The following is a 19,434-nucleotide window of genomic DNA, read 5'->3' on the forward strand; positions in this document are numbered from 1 at the left end:
AGAAACCCATGGTGAAGCAGATTTTTAAATAACAGTTGAAATTATACATCCTCTTTATAAAGCAGTGGCCAAAGCACTTTACCTTAAGTTTCCATTGTATTATTGGACCCCATGACCGATCTGAGTTCATCCAAAGTAGTAGTAGATATAGCTAGGATAGTGTTAGCTTCCCTGGTCCAGCATCCTTTCTCCTCTTGTTTGGTTTCTAATTATGAGAGTTTCCACCCTAGAGAGGGTTTAAGGTTCCTTGCAAAGTTTCCCTAAAATGATCATCAGCCCCATCCTTAGACACTCTGACTGTAGGTGTCCAATGACCCCTGAAAATTTGCATTCAAACAGTTTCCAGGTGACATTTGCTGATACTGCTCATGGCTGAGCTTCAGTCAATGACAGCCACAGTTCCCAAACCCTAGCTTAGCTTCTCAAAAGTATAACCTGGGAGAATGGTAGCAATAATGCTGGTAGAGGAGCTGAAGTCATTGGGTAAAGGTTTGTCCTTCACGACTTCCCATAGATGACAAGTGTATCCTCCATTTTCCCAGAGTCTGGTTTTGTGCCTTAACCCCTTCTTGAGTAAACACACCATCTTTTCGCTCAGCGTTCTTTTCTTGCTCACTCATTGTTTCTCGATTTTCCCTAAATATAAGCCATCTTCATCCAAGTCCTTGCCTGAGATGATGTTTGAGTGTATCCTAAATGAAGTCAGAGTCTTGCGTCTGAATCCTTCTAGGTCCCTTGTGGCTAATCACTGAGTTTTCTTAGGGTGTTCACACTTCACCATGGAAGGGGCTAAAAGAGATAAAGCCAACTTCACTGAGACAAAGGAAAATGAATGTTGTATCTTCACACAGTTTACTTCCCTTGTGCTGCACTTACCACATTCTATTTGACTACTTGTGCAACTGTGCATAGCTGCTGCTCTCTAACTCCACTTCGCTGGCTGGGTCTCTCTTGCTCACCATAATTGCTTTTGTGTATAAAAATATACTTGCTAAATAATAGGCACTTTTTGAACAACCTGATGAACCTGTTTTTTATACATCACTTAACTGTTATAGCACACATTTATGACGCTGTTTACAAAACACTTTATTACAAATTTTCATTCCATTATTCACAACCACAAGAAGTAGAAACCACATTTTTGCTAATATTTTTGTAGACTTGATCAAGTGGCTATTTAATGTTCTACTGGGCTCTTTGCTAGGGATTATGATACAGAGATGTTCAATGTAATTCTGCTGCAGCTGGGGATATAGGTCAGTAGTAGAGTACTGGCCTGAGATGCTCAAAACCCCGGGTGTGGTGATGCATGCTTTTTATCCCCACATTCAGGAGGCAAAGGCAAAGAGATCTCTGTAAGTTCCAGGACAGCCAGGGTTAAAGAGAGAGATGCTGTTTCAAACAACAAACAAACAAACAAACAACCCCCCAGTTTGATGCCCAAACAAAAAATAATTCTTCACAACTTCATTTGGATCTTGATAAGCTGTAGATTCTGATTCAATGTGTCATGCCAACTTCTGACTTTCAAACACATATGCACATATATGTATGTACATACATGCACGAATACACAAAAAAGAAAAATTGAAGATACTAATGTTTGACTAACAGTTCTAAAGTTCTAATTTCAATACTTCAATGCACTAAATGCCACCCAGAGGGCATATTATATCATTCTTGATCCCAATTCCTGAGTTTCTAATTTAGTAAGTCTGAAGTAAGACCTGAAAATCTTCATTTTTTTTTTTTTTTAACAAAGCTCCAGGTACTGGTGATGCTGTTGACTTTGTGAAGCATGCTGAGAACTACTGTTGTAGCATCAAAGACAGCAGATACGTGGATGACTGACATTAAAATGTGGAAGCTCAGCCGTGGAGCCATTTGCAGGAGAGGGTGTGGGCCCAGGAAGGATGAGTGAAAGAAACAGTCCTGGCTAGAAAGACCATAGAGAGTTCCGAAGATGGAAGGAAAGAGTATCCCCAAAACTTTAACATTATTAAAGCACAAACAGAACAAGGCGCTTACTACAGGACACAGGTTTGATCAGTAGCTGGGGTGCAGGGGAGGGGCCACTAAGAAAAGAAGGTTATTGGATGCTCTTCTTTGGCCTTGTCAAAGCAATAGGGAGCCAGTGAAGAGCAAGTCCAAGTTCTTTATGATATTAGCCTAGAGGACGGTGACAATGTATTTAGGAAATAGCTGGATGTATCCAGAAATAAGTGGAATCTGACAGGGTGATGACACCAAGGAGGTAACCCTTAGCAGTGCGAGGGATGGTGGGTCAGAACAGAAGTGTCTGGCTGCCGATAGCACCAAGAAGTTGGGAGCTTCAGCCACACTGTGTTGTTTTCGCCACCTAACCTGATGACTGTACCAAATAAGCATAGACCAGGTGTTTGAGGTAGGGCGAGGAAGACGAGTGAGGTGCTGGGAAAGACTCAAGTGTAATGGGGTTCTTTCTTCAGCAATTAGATGTACAGTGATGCAGCTTGGAAGATGTGGTCCACGCATAAGGAGTGAGAGTGCTCTAACTGTGCAGAGAAACAAAATAATTGAGTGATTTCTATCACATCTCCTATCCTAGTACTATAAGGAAAACTATCCCAAACTGTTTACAGGAGCAGTGGTCCCTGATTCAGTCACCAGTCTGTCTCAGGTAAAGGCCACAAGCATTGCCCATGTCTATTCTACACCTTTTCAGACAGGGTGAGCTGCACAGAGGGAGAGGCTCCCCTGTGTTTAAAGAGGTTCTGATAAATACAAATCACTTATGTGCCCAGCAAATGGTGCTAGCTGTCAGTCAGAGCCCAGTGTGGCCTGTGGGCCAGAGGCTGCTTCTCTGGTGCTTTCCTGGGATGCCTGGGTCTCAAGAGAACCATGATGAAAATGTGTTCTCTCTATGACCTATCTTAAGAAGTCACAGAATTATTCTCTAGGTATTTGCAAGCCCAGCCTGTTTTAGAAGGAAGGAAAACACTTCCACTTCTTTGTCTCAGTGGGAGGTGTGTACCAGTCACACTGTGAGATCAGCATGTGGAGAGGAGGTCACCTTTGACAACTACATCTCTAATGTGATTTTTAAAAAAAAGTTATGAAAAGACCACAGAAGAAAAGATCCCGACTTTCTTGGCCTGAAGACTTCTGTTCTTTCCTGTGCGGTCAAGATGCTCAGTGTTCACATGCTGCCTGTCAGGAGTGTGGAATAATGGGAGCCCCGCCTTGGAGCCTGGATTCTAATATGATGCCTGAGTTAGCCATCTGCACTGTGAATTTGAGAAAATGGTTCTCGGGGCCATGCTGTTTTCTCTGGCTACAGATGCTCAGGGCTCCATCCCAATTCTCAATGGCTGTGTGACATCCCTTGTGCCTCCTCTCCAGCTCCACTTCACACAATGTGTCAAAACTGTGTTCCACAGAGACACCTCAGAGGCAGGTGCAAGGGTTTATGGAGCAATGTGTACTCACTTTGCACACGCTAATCACTGGCAGGCTTTTTTTGGAGAATTTTTTTCTAGGGCATGAAAAACAGCATCTGACAATAGGCTGGTCCCAGCTGACTGGCAGACTGGCACCAGGGAAGAACCACTCAGTTTGTTACATTCCAGTTCAGTGACACTGCTTTAGGGAAAACAGAATGTACCGGACACTCCTTCCTAGGTCCCATTAACCCTTCCAGGCCAGGATATAGGCCCTTGGGGCATCTGCTTCAGGCAACGGATAGAGAAATAGCTTGTGCTGTCATTTGCCAGAATTCTGTACAGCAAGGGAAGCAGGGATGGATCCTTTGAAATAAAACCCACAGGGTGCTTGTGCATGCTAATGAGGAAGGCCACTAGTCAATTATGGACATGGGTAAACTAAAAGCTGACATCACCATAAACTGGCATCCTGTGTTCTATGTCCATTTACCCACTGACAGCTTTGAATGCTGAAGCTGCGCCAGGCATTGTGGATGCAGCTGCACCACAGAGGCATCACCCCGCATGGAGTAGGATTTGACATAACAGCGCAATGTCAGGGTCAGGAAACCAGGTTCGAGCCTGACTTCTTTAGACTCATGGTAATTGTCCCTGGCCTCTGCCGCTGTGCAGCTGAGACTGCAGACCTGACAGAGATGTGGTACAAATATCTTGGCCTCTAAAATGAGAGCCTGTGCCAGCCAGCCTTTCCCAACCTCATGCTGACTGAGGGTGTTACATGTATAGGGGTCAGCTCCCTCTTGGTGCAAGGCCACGACTGACCCCTTTGACACTTTCACATTTGTGTGCTACTTCTCAAATTCCCTGTATGGGCAAAAGGTCCTTACGCTAAGGGTACTTTTTTGAACAAAAGAGTTGGTCCTTCCCATCTTGGCACTCATTCTCTTGACTCCCAGACCTGGTTAGCTCTTGGTGTTGTTACCTTGTGCCTCCTCCTCCGGCATCAGTGTGCTTGCTACAGTCAATCTTGCAAGCTTGTTGCAAGAAATCAAGACAAGCCAGATTGTGATTCTTTGGAGGGTTGTGTGCTATAGTTGCAGAGTGCTCATGTCTGATGAGCACCCTGTTCCCATACATCTGCACCAAAGATACTACTGAATGACAGCGTCTTGGGCAGGGTCTACTAGCTTGTTTTATAAATGAGTTGACTGTACCCAGCCATGGCTCTGGTACTGTCTATGTCTGCCTCATGGCATGGATGAGTAGTTGCCACAGAGACTAGCCCCTCAAACTTGAAATATTTACCTGAATTGCCTTTAAAAAAATTGCAGACCTACCCTGATTGCTAGCCAGTTAAGACTGTAGATTCTAATTGTCTGGGAAATTCATAGGCATGGGATACCTCTCTCCTCTGGCCCCTAGCCGACAGCAATCCTGATTTAATTGTTCTCCAGTGCACAGGGGTACTGGGATCTTTAAAAGCTTGCAGGCAACACAGATGGGCTGCAGGCCCCAATGGGTTAACTGGAACATCCTTAGAGCCTTCCTCTTGTCTCCTTCCCAATGCAACCACGTGACTTTCATTTTTAGATTTGGAATTTGCAGCTGATTCCTGCAGCTGCTTTGGGAAACAGATTTTTAAGGAGAAAGTTAAAATGCACAGCTGAGAACTGTGACTCCCACCCCCCAGCACATTTATATGCAAATAGCCAAGAGCCTTGTTTTTGCAACTACTGAAATTGAATCCCAAACTCTGTGATCTTTCTGTCTGTTTAACCTCCCCGGCTTTCCCCCCCTTTGTTCTTAGAGGCCCACTCCTACCTACCTTTTGTTCGTCTCTTGCATGTCCATGCTCAGCCATGCGCCACCTCTTTATTAATAACAGCAGATTATGTTTCATTTCTGTAAAGCTGTATTTGCTGGGAGAGGTTGGTATTTAGTGTTTGCCAATTTTCACAGGGCAGGAAGCCTTCTACTCTGTGGGATTAAGATAAAACTGCCTGAAAAGGAACATCTGGGAAGCTAAGAGTGGGCATACACTTGTCCAAGGCTGGAGGTGTCCAGAAGTAACTTTAAGATGCCATCAGATTCCTTTCCTTTTCCCTAATGGGCAGGGATGATTTTAGAAACACAGGCACCCATCTACTTACTGTCTTGTTTCAGGAAGGAGACTCATACTTCTGGAGGATTCAATACCATTTAAGAAGCTGAGAAAAAACCTAGGATGATGATATATGGATCTGGAAAATGGTGGGATTTTTTAAATAAACATTTTATTTCAAAATATGTTAGCCATTCAAAGAATGTACAAAGTCCAGTGGGATGTCTCAGTGCCTCCTCAGAGCCTGATGACCCAGTTTCCAGCCTTGGAACCAACTCACATGGTGGAGGAAAAGAACTTATTCTTGCGAGGTATTTTCTGACCTCTTCACAATGGTGCAAGCACACTGAGTACAATAATTTAATTTTCTCAAATTTAATTTTACACTCATTGATGTTTTGCCTACATGTATGTCTGTGCACCGCATGCATACTGAATGTCAGCAGATGTCAAAAGAGGGTGTTGGATCCTCGAGAACTGTAGTGACAGACAGTTGTGAGCAGCCATGTGGGTGCTGGGAATCAAACCTGGGTCCTCTGAAATCGTCAGTGCTCTTAACCACTGAGCCATCTCTCCATTTCCAGTAATTTGTTTTAAATAGGAAAAACAAGCCCCAAATGGTGTTGCATGCCTTTAATCCCAATACTGGGTCAGGGTGGAAGTCTGTGCCACAGAGGTGGCGGCAGCGGTGGTGGTAGTGTGGCAAGGATCACTGTGAGTTTGTTCAAGGGTTGGTTACATAGCAGAATGTTCCAGGCCAGCTAGCTAGGGCTATCTAGAAAGACTTTGTTTAAAAAAAAAGAAAGAAAGAAAGAAAGGAAGGAAGGAAGGAAGGAAGGAAGAAAGAAAGGAAAGGAAAGGAAAGGATGCATAAAAAACTAATTTGTGTCTTTCACGTAACTTTCCCAATGTTCATCCTTGTCCTCATTTCCATAGCAATAGTGTCAAGATCCAATAGGGGTATTCATTGACACTAGATAGATACTCTTTTCCAGGATCTACAATGAATTCAGTTTTGTCTTCATGTACTTCTTGAATCTGGGACAGTTTCTCAGTTTTTCTTTGTCTTTAATGACCTTGATATCTTGGAAGTGTGACAGGCCTGCCATTTATAGACTTCCCTTCCTTTGGTTTTGGGGAGGGTAGGGCTCCCTAGACAATTTTATTATGTGGCTAGAATTGAGAACATTGACCCGAGGTAATAGAGGACAAGACTCGATGCTTAGTAAATTGCTTCTGGAAGCCATGAGAAAAGTGAGGCAGTAACTATAGCAGAGTGTGGCCCATCAGCACCTGGATCCATCCGTGAACTCTTCCTCTAGAGCTTTCTTCAGAACTGCTGCTCTTAACTCTCCCTTCTCTTCCTCATATTGAGATCACAGATTAGAGAATTCGCTTGGTATTGGCCCAACTTTCTCATACCATACTGACATAGAGTCACTTTAAAAATTGGATCATGTCCCATCTTTGCTGAACACCAATGGAAGATGGCTGTGTGTAGATCCCCACTCCTATAGACTCTCCATGCCCAGGCTTGGGCTTAACCCACACTCTCCTCTCACTATAATGGCAGTTCTCCGAGGCGGGGGGAGGGGGTGGTGGTGGTGAGCCAACAACCTCTAGGATATTGCTTTTTCCTGTGTGGGAAATTTTCACGTGGCTGGATGCAGGTGAGTTAGCTGTTAATCCTCAAGAGTTTCACTCTAGTCTTGATTCCCTTCTTCCGGTCTTTACCTTACTTCCCCTTCAGCACATGATAGAAGGTTCTACCCGTGTCCTGAGCTTCTACATCTCCAGGAAGGAGGGTAACAGCTAACACAGGCAACAACTCTTGCAGAGGAAAGAAGCACTGAAAAGAATGCAATAAGCAACTTATAACAGGTTAAGAGGAAGCTTTACTTATGACATTGAAATTACGCCAATTTCTCTTCTCCTGTACTTACTTGCCCAGGCTCCCGCTTTGTAGATTGCTGGCTCTTTCTAGCCCTTTCCATCATTCTATTAGAATTCATCCGTTTCTTCTGCACAGGGAAATATGGCTCTGGAGAAGAGCCAGCCAATAAATCCCTCTCTCCAGCAGGAGTTGGCTAGCAGTAGACAGCCAAGTACATAGCCTTTCTTGTCATAGTTAAAAAATGGAAAGAAAGTCTGGGTACCCAGTGTGACCCTGGTATATTTTGAAAAGGCTAAGAAAGCTACATTCCTTTCCTGGTTCCTAAAAAGAAAAGAAATCAAATATCGTTTCTTCATAGAGGGTTATGCGTGTGCATGTGTGTGTGTGTGTGTGTGTGTGTGTGTGTGTGCACACGCGCGCGTGCACGTGGATGTGATGACACTATTATTTTGATGTGCCAGGAAATGAATGTGTGTGTGCATGTGTATAACATTTACCTTTATATTAAATTCTTAAGTGGTAAATGATTGCCATTATGTTCTAGATATGACAGCCATGGCTATGAGAGGGGAAGTTAGGCCATAAAGCTGATATTTAAACCTTTGTTTTCTGATGGTCCAACATCACTGTTCATACTGTCTCATTTTTGAATAGCTGCCTGTAAACCCAACAGACAGAGAAGCTGGCCCCGTGTGGGCTGTGCCAGCTTACAGTTGCTTTAGGGAATTGAAATGCACAGATATTCTGGCTTAGAAAATTGAGAATTAGCTGCATGGCTTAAAGAATCTCAGGATGTTTTACCCTGCCTCGCTGTCAAGGGATCGTACCTGTCAATCACTTCAGTATAAGCACACTTGTTCTCAGAGCCTGGCCCCTAGGGCAGAAGCAGCAACGGCATTACCTGGAAGTTGTTAGAGGCACAAAGTTCTGACATTTCTTCCCTGGATTCCCAAACCAGAAGCTACAAGACCCAGAGCCTAGGTTGAGGTCCAGTATCTGGGACTCACTAGTGTCTGAGGGCAATTTTGTTTCTGATCCTAGTGCAGAAGCCCCCAACCAAAGCAGGTTAGGATAATAGCTTCTGGATGCTTACATGATGTGTGGCCTTGTGCAAATTAATTAGTTCCTTGGTACCTTAGGTTGCTCATCTCAAAGGGGGAGGGGAAGCAGTAACTACCTCATTGTTACAGAATTAACTTATGAACAATTATTTGAACAGTGAAGACTGCTGTTTAACATTACATGTTTATAGATTCTCTGTCCATATTAATTATACTTTTCCATTTACCCAAACAAAAATTTAATACTTTTCTAGCATCTTACTGGTCGGGGTCTTTTAGGGAGGATGCTGTTGCCTCAGTCTTTACTAGACTAGGCTGGTAATGAATCTCCTCTCAACTGTGTGATGCCAATACCTGGTATCAGATGAAATGAAACCAAAGACGCTGTTTCAGGAGCAGCTTGCACCTCTCTGGGAAGCATTTGATAACCACATGCTAGATGCCCATGTCTTGTGCTTTGCAGATAAAGAGGCTGGTGACCAGCTCTATTGAGTCTTTTATTCCTTGCAAAGTGGATGATTGCTTAGAGAGGATGATCGCTCAAGACACACTGACATTTACCAAGTGTTTGCCTCCTGACTCACTACACACAACTGGAAAGCACAGACAGGAGATTGATGGGCAAGGAGGCCCAAACAATCAGAAAAAGGCTTTGGACAGAAGATTGAAAAAGCAATTGTTATTCAGGCCACAGCTCAGTCTTCTCCACAGGCCAGGGATAAACAGGAATGTTTCTTCTATGGAGCGTTTCAGAAGGCTGCATGTATAACAAGTGTCTTCTCTCCTTGGTATCAGAACTCATTGTGATTTGCTCAGTTTTTCTGGATTCTGAGAGAAGAAGAGTTGGAATAAAAAGAAAAAGAAAAGAAAAGAAGGGGTGTTATCTCTTGGTGGAAAATGTGGTGAAGTGTGTTTAAGGCGTACCTGGAACACTGAACAATTACATAATAGGTGGGGACACTTGAACATGAAGAAGAGGCCTCACCAGCCATCATTACAGCCAGTTAGACCACAGTAGCTGTAGGGAAAAGGGGCTGGCTAGAGAAACCCACCCTGACCCTGGAGCCCAGAATTAGGGAAGGATGACTCAGATAAAGCCAGTGAGAGAAACACAGTTTAGCTCAGATCAGCGCCATCTCTGCACCTGTCAAACTGACTTGTGAAATCAACCAATCACAGAGCAGAACAGTAGAATCCTGGCCCTAAGGCCCAGGACCAGGGAAAGAAACACAGCCTGTGTTTGGGACCTGAGCCAGAGAAATGAACATTTTATCCCCAAACCCAGAACCCAGGAAATATGCCCTGACTCTGAAACTAGTACCAAAATAACACTCTTGTCACCTAGAATCAGAGTCAGTGAATGAAATGTGCCCTGGCCTTAGAAGTAGTGTAAAAAAGCCAAGAAAGGCCAGTGAAAGAAACACAGTTTGGCCCTGAAATCAGGACCATCTCTGCCCCTTGCTCACAAAACTGGCCAATCCCTGAGCAGAAAATAAACTAACCAATCACAGTTGACTCTGCCCCCTAGACATCCTATATAAACCACCCTGCCTGGTCAGTTGTGAGCTGTTCTCTCTACCCTGGTAGAGGCAGCTACTCTCCTGGACTCCTCCTTCCCAAATAAACTTCTTTCTCAAGAGTATTGGGTGAAGACCTTCATTGACTGGTGAGCAGAAGAACCTTACTGGGGCATCCCATAGTGGACTGAGCAAGGGGGAGCTGAACAGAAGAACCTTGCTGGGACGTCCCATAGTGGACTGAGCAAGGGGAGCTGAACAGAAGAACCTTGCTGGGACGTCCCATAGTGGACTGAGCGAGAAAGAGCTGGTAACACTAAGCCAGAGATTGTGGCTCTCCAGGAGAGGAGCAGGATTGCTGTGTCCTGCAGGGAGACCATCCCCCATCACACCAGGTATATCCTGACTTTCCTGAATAGTCAGGATACCCTTCCTTGCTGAAGCAATTCCAGGCCTGACTCTCCTGAAAAGTCAGAAAACCTTCTTTTCCAAGGTTGGGCTGTTTCTTTGCAGTCTCCAGTTCAGCGATCACAGCTATGCTAAACAGCTCCAAGTGTCCGGGACACTTTCAGGGCAGAGCTCTTGTTCTGAGGTGTCCGGGATACCTCACCCTCTAGGGCTGAACTGTCTCCTTGCAGTTTCAGCCATCAACTTACTAACATTTTGGTGCTGAAACCCAGGACACCAAACCCAGAGTTTTTGCAGTTTACTTACAGTAACCAAATCAGTATATTAGGAAATAGCAGTAGGAGAGGTAGCCAAGAAAATAGATCCTTGTGTAAATGCAAAATGAGCATGCATTCAAGTATAAACTCAGGATAAAGAATCTGGATGCACCATTTAATAATTGGTCCTGGGAGTATTTTGAAAACGAGTCCAGTTGCTTCTCACCAACTGCCAAATAACAAAATGAATTTCAGCTGCATTAAAGGTACAAGTAGGAACAGAGAGTCACCTATAAACACAGATTAAAGCAGATGGAAAAAAATAAAACCAAGGAGAAACATGTGGGCACCTGAACAGGTTCTTGTAGTTAGACAAAGACAAAAGGTGTCCATTTAGGGGCTAATCAAGCCCATCAACTCTCTTGTGCTAGGTGACCTTAATAAAAACAAGAAATTAATCCAGGAAGAGACAAGACAAAGGTATATTCTATTCTGCCATATCCTCAAGGTTGTTTTAGCTAAAATTAAATGGTGTGTGTGTATGTGTGTGTGTGTGTGTGTGTGTGTGTGTGTGTGTGTGTGTGTTGATGCATGCTACAGTGTGCATGTAGGGGTTAGAGAAAACCTTTTGGGAGTCATATTTTTCCTCCTTGCTGAGATGGTTTCTTGTGTTTTTTGCTGTGCTGCACACTCTGGGCTAGTTGGCCTAAACGGTTCCCACAATGATCCTGTCTCATCTTGCTATAGGAATGCTAGGGTTACAGGTGTACATCATGACATCTGGCTTTTATTTATTTGTTTATTTATTTTTTACTTATTTATTTATTTTGTTGTTTTGGTTTTATGAGACAGGGTTTCTCTGTGTAGCTTTGCGCCTTTCCTGGAACTCACTCTGTAGCACCAAGCTGGCCTCAAAATCACAAAGATCTACCTGGCTCTTCCTCCTGAGTGCTGGGATTAAAGGTGTGCACTACCACCACCTGGCTGTCATCCATTTTGTTTTGTTTTTGTTTTTTTGTAAACATGTGTTCTGGTGATTGAACTTGAGCCATTAGGATCACACCACAAGTGCATTTACCTGCTGAGCCATGTCACTGGTTCACTATTCCTGAGTTTCTTTCTATCCAGGACTGCTGAGTAGCATCTCTGCTTTCTCTACATACTCTTAAGCCCTCTGTTCAGTGTTGAATTGCTTTGATCAACTAATATCTTCAGGTGGTACTCCTCTCTGAGCTGATGTGCTGACTTGCTTGGTTTTGTGGGAAACAGTCGGTTGAACCAGAGCATAGAGCACAAAGCAGGCAGCAAGCCAGATCATTATCAGACACAGTCAATATCTAGTTACTCAGCCAAATTATAATACCAGGAGTTAGAGTTGGGTCAGTTGACCAACTTGTACTCAATAATGTGTGGGCAAAAGTGATGACATGTAGTCCCTTCTAGGTGTAACTCACGTAATGTCTTCTCTCTTGTTGCTTCATAGTGGCCTTGAGGCTTCATGCTGAAGGGACAGCACCCCATGATGGCAGCTTAGAGGAATTCTGCTTAACTGAGAGGCTGTGATACAAATGGTAGCCACATGTAGAAATTTCATTGCCTTTTTTATGGTAGGCTATGCCTACCTATTATCATTAACTACCTTTACATAAAATGATACAGTTCCATCACATGAAGTCCTTGCTTATTTAAGGCAGGATCAATGAATAAATCCTTTCTGTTCCCTTTTCATATTCAGTATAAACTGAACATAATTTCTTTCCAGAAAGGCAATTCCCACAATAAGTTTTTAAAAAAGATTTAATTTATGTGTATTTTGCCTATATCCATGTGTGTACTGTGTGTGTGCCTCATGACTATGGAGGTAAGAAGAGGGTATTGGGTGCCCTGAAATTATAATTATGGATGGCTGTGAGCCACCTTGTAGGTGATGGGAACCGAACCTAGGTCCTCTGAAAGAGCCAGTGCTCTTAACTTCTAAGCTAACTTTCCATCCCAGTTTTGCAAAGAGATTTTGTGCTTCCCACTTCTGCTCTGTCTTCAGGGTCAAGATGCAGAGCACCCTGCTGACTTAATCATCTTAGGTGAACTCATTTCTCCATTACAACCCTCCTGCCAAAGCCAACACAAAAAGAGAAACTTCAGTCAGAAACTGATCTGTCTTACAAAAAGGAACATGCCAACAACTTCCCAGAACAAACCCTGAGCAGAATTCCTTCCTTTAACACACACTTAATTCCTGTTTCACACATGCCATGTCCAGTCTTGGAACATAGGATTCTCCGGTGACTAAAACAAAGGTCTGACCTGGCTGTTCACAAGGGAGTTGAGTTTTATAAGTCTTTGGGGGTTGAGTTTAATGAATAAATCATTTAAGTGCTAAGGAAAAGGGAGGACTGGAGCCTTATGGATACAGGTTTAGACCTAGGAATTTTTTGTAGCATCACAAGGGCATTTGTGGCAACTCTCACTGAGAAAGCTTGGAAAATATTCCAAAGGGATGAACAAAGCAGCCATGTGAATAGTTAGAGAAAGAATATTCTAGAAAAACCAGTTAACTGCTTTAAGGAGAGAAACATGATTGCATATTTGAGAGCCTGGTGTCATGAGTGCAGCAAAGCCACTGGAGAGAACACAAGCCGAGTTTACAGAGCTCTGGGTGGGGGAGCACACCCATGGAGCTTTGAAGACTATGAAAGGTTTTGTTTTTACATGGGCATGGTGGCAGACAAGTATCGTCACCACATTTGAAAGACGGAAGCAGGAAGATCAGGCAGTCTAGGCCAGCCTCAGCTACAAGAAAGTTCAAGGCCACCCTGAGTTACTTGAGACCCTGTCTCAAGGAAGGGAATGGAGTGGAGAACAGGAGTAATAATAAATGGTGTTTCTTCAAACCAGAAAACACTACAAACCTATCCCAAAAGTTGTTTGACAGGGGAATTTATTAAGTCACATGACTAATAGAAAAGGCTATTGAAATCAACATGGTTGCCTACACATTGGAACTGGTGAAGTTCTCTTTCCCAGCAAAACTATATCCAATTAGAAAAATTACTAATTTGTTCAGTTTGGGTCACCAATCTCTCTAAACCAATCATTGAAGTCCTGTAGGTAAATTCTTGGGTTTGGCCAGGATGGGTTATCTCTCAGTCTGCCATCTTCTGGCAGGTATAGGATTGGAAGACCTGTAACCAGGAAAGCCAAACAAGGCTCTTTCTACTAGGATAAAAGATTTTGGCAGAGGCAGAAATGAAGCCCAGCAGGCATCATCAGCCACAAAAGACATGGAAGCCTACACGAAAGGACAGAGATTTTCTTCCACAGAGAGATAACAAGGACTGTGTGTCAGAAAATATCAGTCACAATTATGAAGTGAAAGACAAGTAGAAAAATTTATGCAGGAAACATGACAATAAAGATAAAGCTCTCTATATAAAGAGCTAGCTCATAAATATCAATAGAAAGGCAAAATCCCAGTGATACATGCCCAAAGAACATGAGCAAATTAATTCCTCAATCAGAAAATACAAGCAGCTGACAGAAATCTGTCCACCTTCATTAGCAAATGAAGACAGGATAGTTAAAATAGTAATGAGAAACCATTTCTCATGCTGACATGTTTAAGTGTCCATGTTTATAGTGCCCTCAAGGTCAGCGAGGGCCCCACTAAGTGGAAATTCTCATTTTATAATTGCTAGCAGTATGACTTTGTAACGTAATTTGGTGATTAGTGCCAAATATTCATTAACCCCGGGGCCTCTCCTGAAACTGTAGCCTGGTGTAGACAGAAACTGTAGTTAAAAAAGAATGTTAGTAGTTTTATTAAAAGGACTCGGATAAGTTGAGTGATATCAAACAAGGAAGTGGTACAATAAACTTCAGCCATTATTATGAAATACTTGTAAATGACTTAGGGAAATGATTGATAAGAAAATGCTTGTGATACACCCACCTCAAGAAGCAATGGACAGCATGACACATGGTATGATTCATACAATACTGAAGATAATATAAAATGAAAATAAATCAAAGCTATTACCTGAAGTTGCTCATAGGATTTTATCAATTCACACTCTTTATTTTGATTGATTGGTATATATAGAGAGACAGTGGCAAAGGGCCTCTCAGTAGCTGTTTCATCCAGGAATTGATTTTTTTATATGTATTTTCTCCTCTGTTCTGCTGTTGGTAAATCAAAAATAAATTTGATACTGGCTAAGTAGCTTATCCAAAAAAAATCATTTTTGTGTACTTAAAATTTCTTTTTCTACCTTTTAAAGTCATTCAGGATAGGTGCTGAAAACTTACCCATTTTAATGGAATTTCAAACAAGAAAAAGAGAACATTCTAATTCAGTACTCATTTTTTCTGTTGCTAAAAAAATCCTAATTTGAATGCATTCTCAAATTTTTGTAACTATAAAAATATTATAATGCAAAGATAAGTAATTTTAAAATCCCATAATTATAATTTGAGCTACTATAGCTTTAATATTTATATTTATTAGTTAAGTATTAGTTTTATTTCATAGTAATTAGAAAATAAGCCTTTATCTAAGAGGTACAAAAATAATTACATAACATGAAATAAGTTCAATTGTGGGGAGTTTACACTTTGAATCTGGATAACTAAATGTTTATTCGAAATAAATATTCGACACTGAAACAGAAAAATTCATTTAACTGAAAAATTAATATCTTTCTGCAGTCCCCTTTTGGTATGGTTTGGCTGAGAAATCTCCCCCCACAGTCTCATGTTTGACCGCTGGTAGAAGCATTGGCAGAGAAGCATGAGTGACAGGCAGTCTTGAATAGCTGGGTATAGAAGAAGCATTGTACCCAGCATGGTTTGAATCAAGTCAAAGGATCATCATTGTCATGGTGAACAATGTGTTGAGGGTGCCTGCTACAACAGGGAACTGTGCTGCTTGCTCTGGACTTCCTCTTCAAATTTTATTTACCACTAGAAACATGCTGCTCTAGTGTGGCAGCCTAGATGTCCTTAGGCCAGTCCATTTCTGGCATTTTATGAAAGGGTTCAGTTGATTGCCTACAAGAATAACCCCTGGACAACTGTAGTACTTGTTCTGAAAGAGATTGGGGGCATTACTTTTAGTGGAATGTTTATGTATTACTCACTTTGGAAAAGTCTTTGAGTTTTTTCATAGTGATTTTTGGTGGCCCTGTTTTGCACTTTGAACCACTTTTGTAATTTTATGTATCATGATTCTGTCAGCAGTAGATTGAAGGGCATGGCTGCCATGTTCACACAGTCAATAACAAGATCACAGGAGTACTTGAGAGAATTCCAGTAAAGGAGGATGTACCCCACAGATGGACCTATTGTCTTTATCTCAGCAACCTATGTTAGTAAGTTAATGACTTCTCTAGCATAAACAAAAAATTGTTGTGAGTATGTATGTCTGTTGAAACTTCTCTGTAGTTTGAAAAACATGGGAAAAACTTCATTTAGTCTCAGTAAGGAAAGAAAATCATTGAGTCAATGTGGACTTACAGAGGCAATTTTAAATATACTTGTTTACAACCAAATAGTATTAAATGAGCCCAGATTAATTGCTTGTGGCTAAAGAACAAATTTCACAAAACGCATAGTTCCATATTATCCTCTCAAAGAAGTTTATTTGCACTCTGCTCTAACAAATATAGTTTGAAGGCAACAGTCATTGAAGTGTCATAGTGTGTGGCACAGATGAAAAGAGACAGACTCAGAAGCTGGCCAGTATTTCCAGACTGGTTCAACAGAAGAGGCACGTGTTACCCTATTAATACCAGAAGACAGTTTTTTTTTTCCTTGCAAGCAACAGACTACATTTATTCGCATTAAGTAAAAACGTATCTTGTTCAAGAAAATTACTTTTTTCCTGATTTTCCTTTATATCACAAATGTCAGGGTAAGGCAAATCCTTAATGAGTAACATGATAAAAACCCTATTTCCCGAGAAAATATATTGAACATATTCTGCTAACTTTGTTGTTGTTCAAAGCACAGCTGACATGCACCACATACAGAGAAATGTCCTTGCAAACCAAGTGTGTCAAGCAGAACTGTATTAATTCACAAAGAGGCTTTTCAGTGTTCCATAGAAAGATGGATTAGCTGCAGTGATTAATATGTGACCCAGTATCATAGACAGTACTTCAGATGTCTTCTTTGTAAGCTTTTATCAAAGAAGACTTGTCCATCATCTGAATAGTTACCAGCAAGAGGAAAAGCCCCTTTGTCTAGCCTGCAGTGAGTACCTTTTTAATTAGGACTATCATGTTGAAGGCCTACTTCAATCCTCTGTATGCAAACATGACTAATAACAGGGCTACTTTCCTCCACGTTCCTGTTCCCTTCATGGCATGTGGCCTGGCTGAAGTGTGATTGGAAACTGCCATCCAGAATTCATGTGTGGAAGAATTGGTTCACTTCCCACACGGACTGCATTGTACAGCCTGTGCAGGGCCAGGGCCAGCAAACAGGCTCTCCTTGTTTGTAATGCCTTCAGTCTGGCCCAGAGCTAAAATTTTAATATTTCATTATTGAAGTGTAAATTAACTGTATTATTTATTCTAAAGCATACAATCATTCAGCCACATAGCAACCAAAAATCTACTGCAAAGCAAAAATGAAAATGTCTAATTCATAAAAAGAAGATTAAGCAAATTCAGGAATGGGGACTCCTCCTTCTCTGTTTCCTAGATACAAAGAGTGCTTTCCTTTTCCTACAGCTTTCATAGAATTCTCTCTTCCTATTTTTTTAACCCATGCAAGATGAGTGAACCAAATGGCTGCCATTGGTGATAAGGAGAAAGGTGGGCTGGATCACTTCAGTCCTGGCTGTCCCTCTTTCATTTTTGTCCATTTAGAAGCCTGCTGTCCACTATCACCCCATTAGGAGTCCCAGCAGTACTTCCCCTGGGAGTTATGAGGAAACACCTTCCTAGCATGGGCCTCTTGTCAGGCACTTCATAAAAATGATGGGTGCTTGTAAAATAGGTATGGAGATGGCCAAAAACATTGAAGCTATCAATATCTGAATGGCATCCTTTCTTTGATTATTTAGAGAAAGCATTGTTCTAGAAAAGAGTGTATAATGGAGAGGTATATGCTTTTGTGTTGAACTGTAGAAAGAGAAAAGGCCATGGGGAAACATCATGAAATTGCTGAAATATCCTTGTTGCTATGATGAATCACTTTAATGAAATTTAGAGATGTTAAAAGGTAACATATGCAGATGTATGATTTGCTACTTATTCTGTTATACAAAATATGTAATCTGGAAGAGGCAATTAATTCAGAACAGCCAAAGCTAGTCATAAGAAGATAAGATGAATTTTCCACAGGAAAGGGCAAAACTAGAGAATTAGATGAGATATTTATAAAGTGGTATTGCCTCACTATTGACTTTAGATATTATCAGTTCCACTTTTCCCACTTCTGTTAGGAGTAGCAACATAAACATCCCAATTCTAAAACATACATTGTAGAGTTAAGGTGATATGCAAAAGATACTTCCATGCCTTTGGAACCCAGAGAGGCAGTGTGAGAACTGCGGTTTGTTCTGGGACAGATGGTCAGGATAATGCCCAGCCTCCTCTGGTCTTCCTTGCTTGAGCTAACACTATTCCACCGGCTTCTTCATAGTTCTGACTCCCTTTTGGATGAGTGGATGATCCATCAAATCATCCTTGGACTTGGCATGAGCAAACTAGGAAGCCAGGACTGGGAGCCATGACTCTTACTGCTCCCAACTTCAATTGTGAACCTCTGTGGGCTGTCACACCTTGGCTCAACATGGATATTCTTTTATGAAAAGTAGAGATTTCAAGTGGAACTCTGAAAACTAAAATTATTATTTAATAGGTTTGTTTGGGTCCTAAAGGAAGCAAGCGCATCTCTTAGGTCTTAATGAAAGTAACACTCTTTCCCACTGTGTACAAAGATCCACATCTCAGTGATGGGCTCCATATGGAAGCACACAGTGAAGACCTCAGAAGCCAAAGAAGCCGTGCTCAAAATCAGCCTCAAAAGTGAATGCACATGACATCCTGGGTATGGAGGTGGAGACAGCAGTGGCTGCCAGGTCTCACCTTTTTCATTAACCCCCCAATTAAAATATTTTGAAATGTTTATTCAGACCTTTTCAAAGTGTTCTCTGAGGCTTGTGCCATTTTCTGTCCTTTCTCCTCTGTCTGTGGATCATAACCAATGTTAAGCATGGGGATTCTTGAAATTTAGCCTGCAGCTTGTCAATCACCTTTCTTTTTCTTGGAAGAAATCACTCTATGATCAGCTTTGTGAGATAACCAAGGAAGAAAGACAAGGCCCAGGAGACTCAGGTGAGTATTAACTCTATCACCAACCCTAGGGTGAGGCATGAAGAAAAGACAGAAATGATGGGGACTGAGTGCCTTAGCATGGGTCCTCTCCCAGTCTCACAAGTGGAGGGAGCTTGCTTTCTTATTCTTTTTTCCTTTTAAAATTTTTTTCTTTTTCTGTAGGTAAATGGAACAAAATGCAGCTGGAGAATTAGAGCAAAGGACCCCCTTCCTTCCGTGGACTTGCCTTCCCCCCTCCCCCCCTCTTCCACAGCACACACTATCATCTTCCCAAGTCCCCCAGGGCCATATCTTGCAATGCTGAGGGTTGTCATTTAGTTTTAGTTCTTTGTTCCTTTGCTTCATCTTGTGGCCCTGAGGAAGACAAAGAGAAACAAACCACTTGTTAGATTAAAGATTAAGCATCTTCAAAAGGCTTAGCAAGGAATA

The 19,434-nt window shown here is 41.9% G+C and overlaps 1 protein-coding gene across 1 annotated transcript in view; it reads right to left on the minus strand.

Moving 5' to 3' along the window:
• Positions 1-16,278: 16,278 nt before the first annotated feature.
• Positions 16,279-19,434, minus strand: part of Macrod2 (mono-ADP ribosylhydrolase 2) — a 1,315,286-nt gene continuing 1,312,130 nt past the window's right edge. The window contains exon 15 of the mRNA XM_036186599.1: positions 16,279-19,359. The gene's annotated coding sequence lies outside the window, so the exon portion shown is untranslated. The remainder of the gene's footprint in view (positions 19,360-19,434) is intronic.

The sequence above is a fragment of the Onychomys torridus genome, chromosome 4 (assembly GCF_903995425.1).
Source record: "Onychomys torridus chromosome 4, mOncTor1.1, whole genome shotgun sequence".
NCBI lineage: Eukaryota > Metazoa > Chordata > Mammalia > Rodentia > Cricetidae > Onychomys > Onychomys torridus.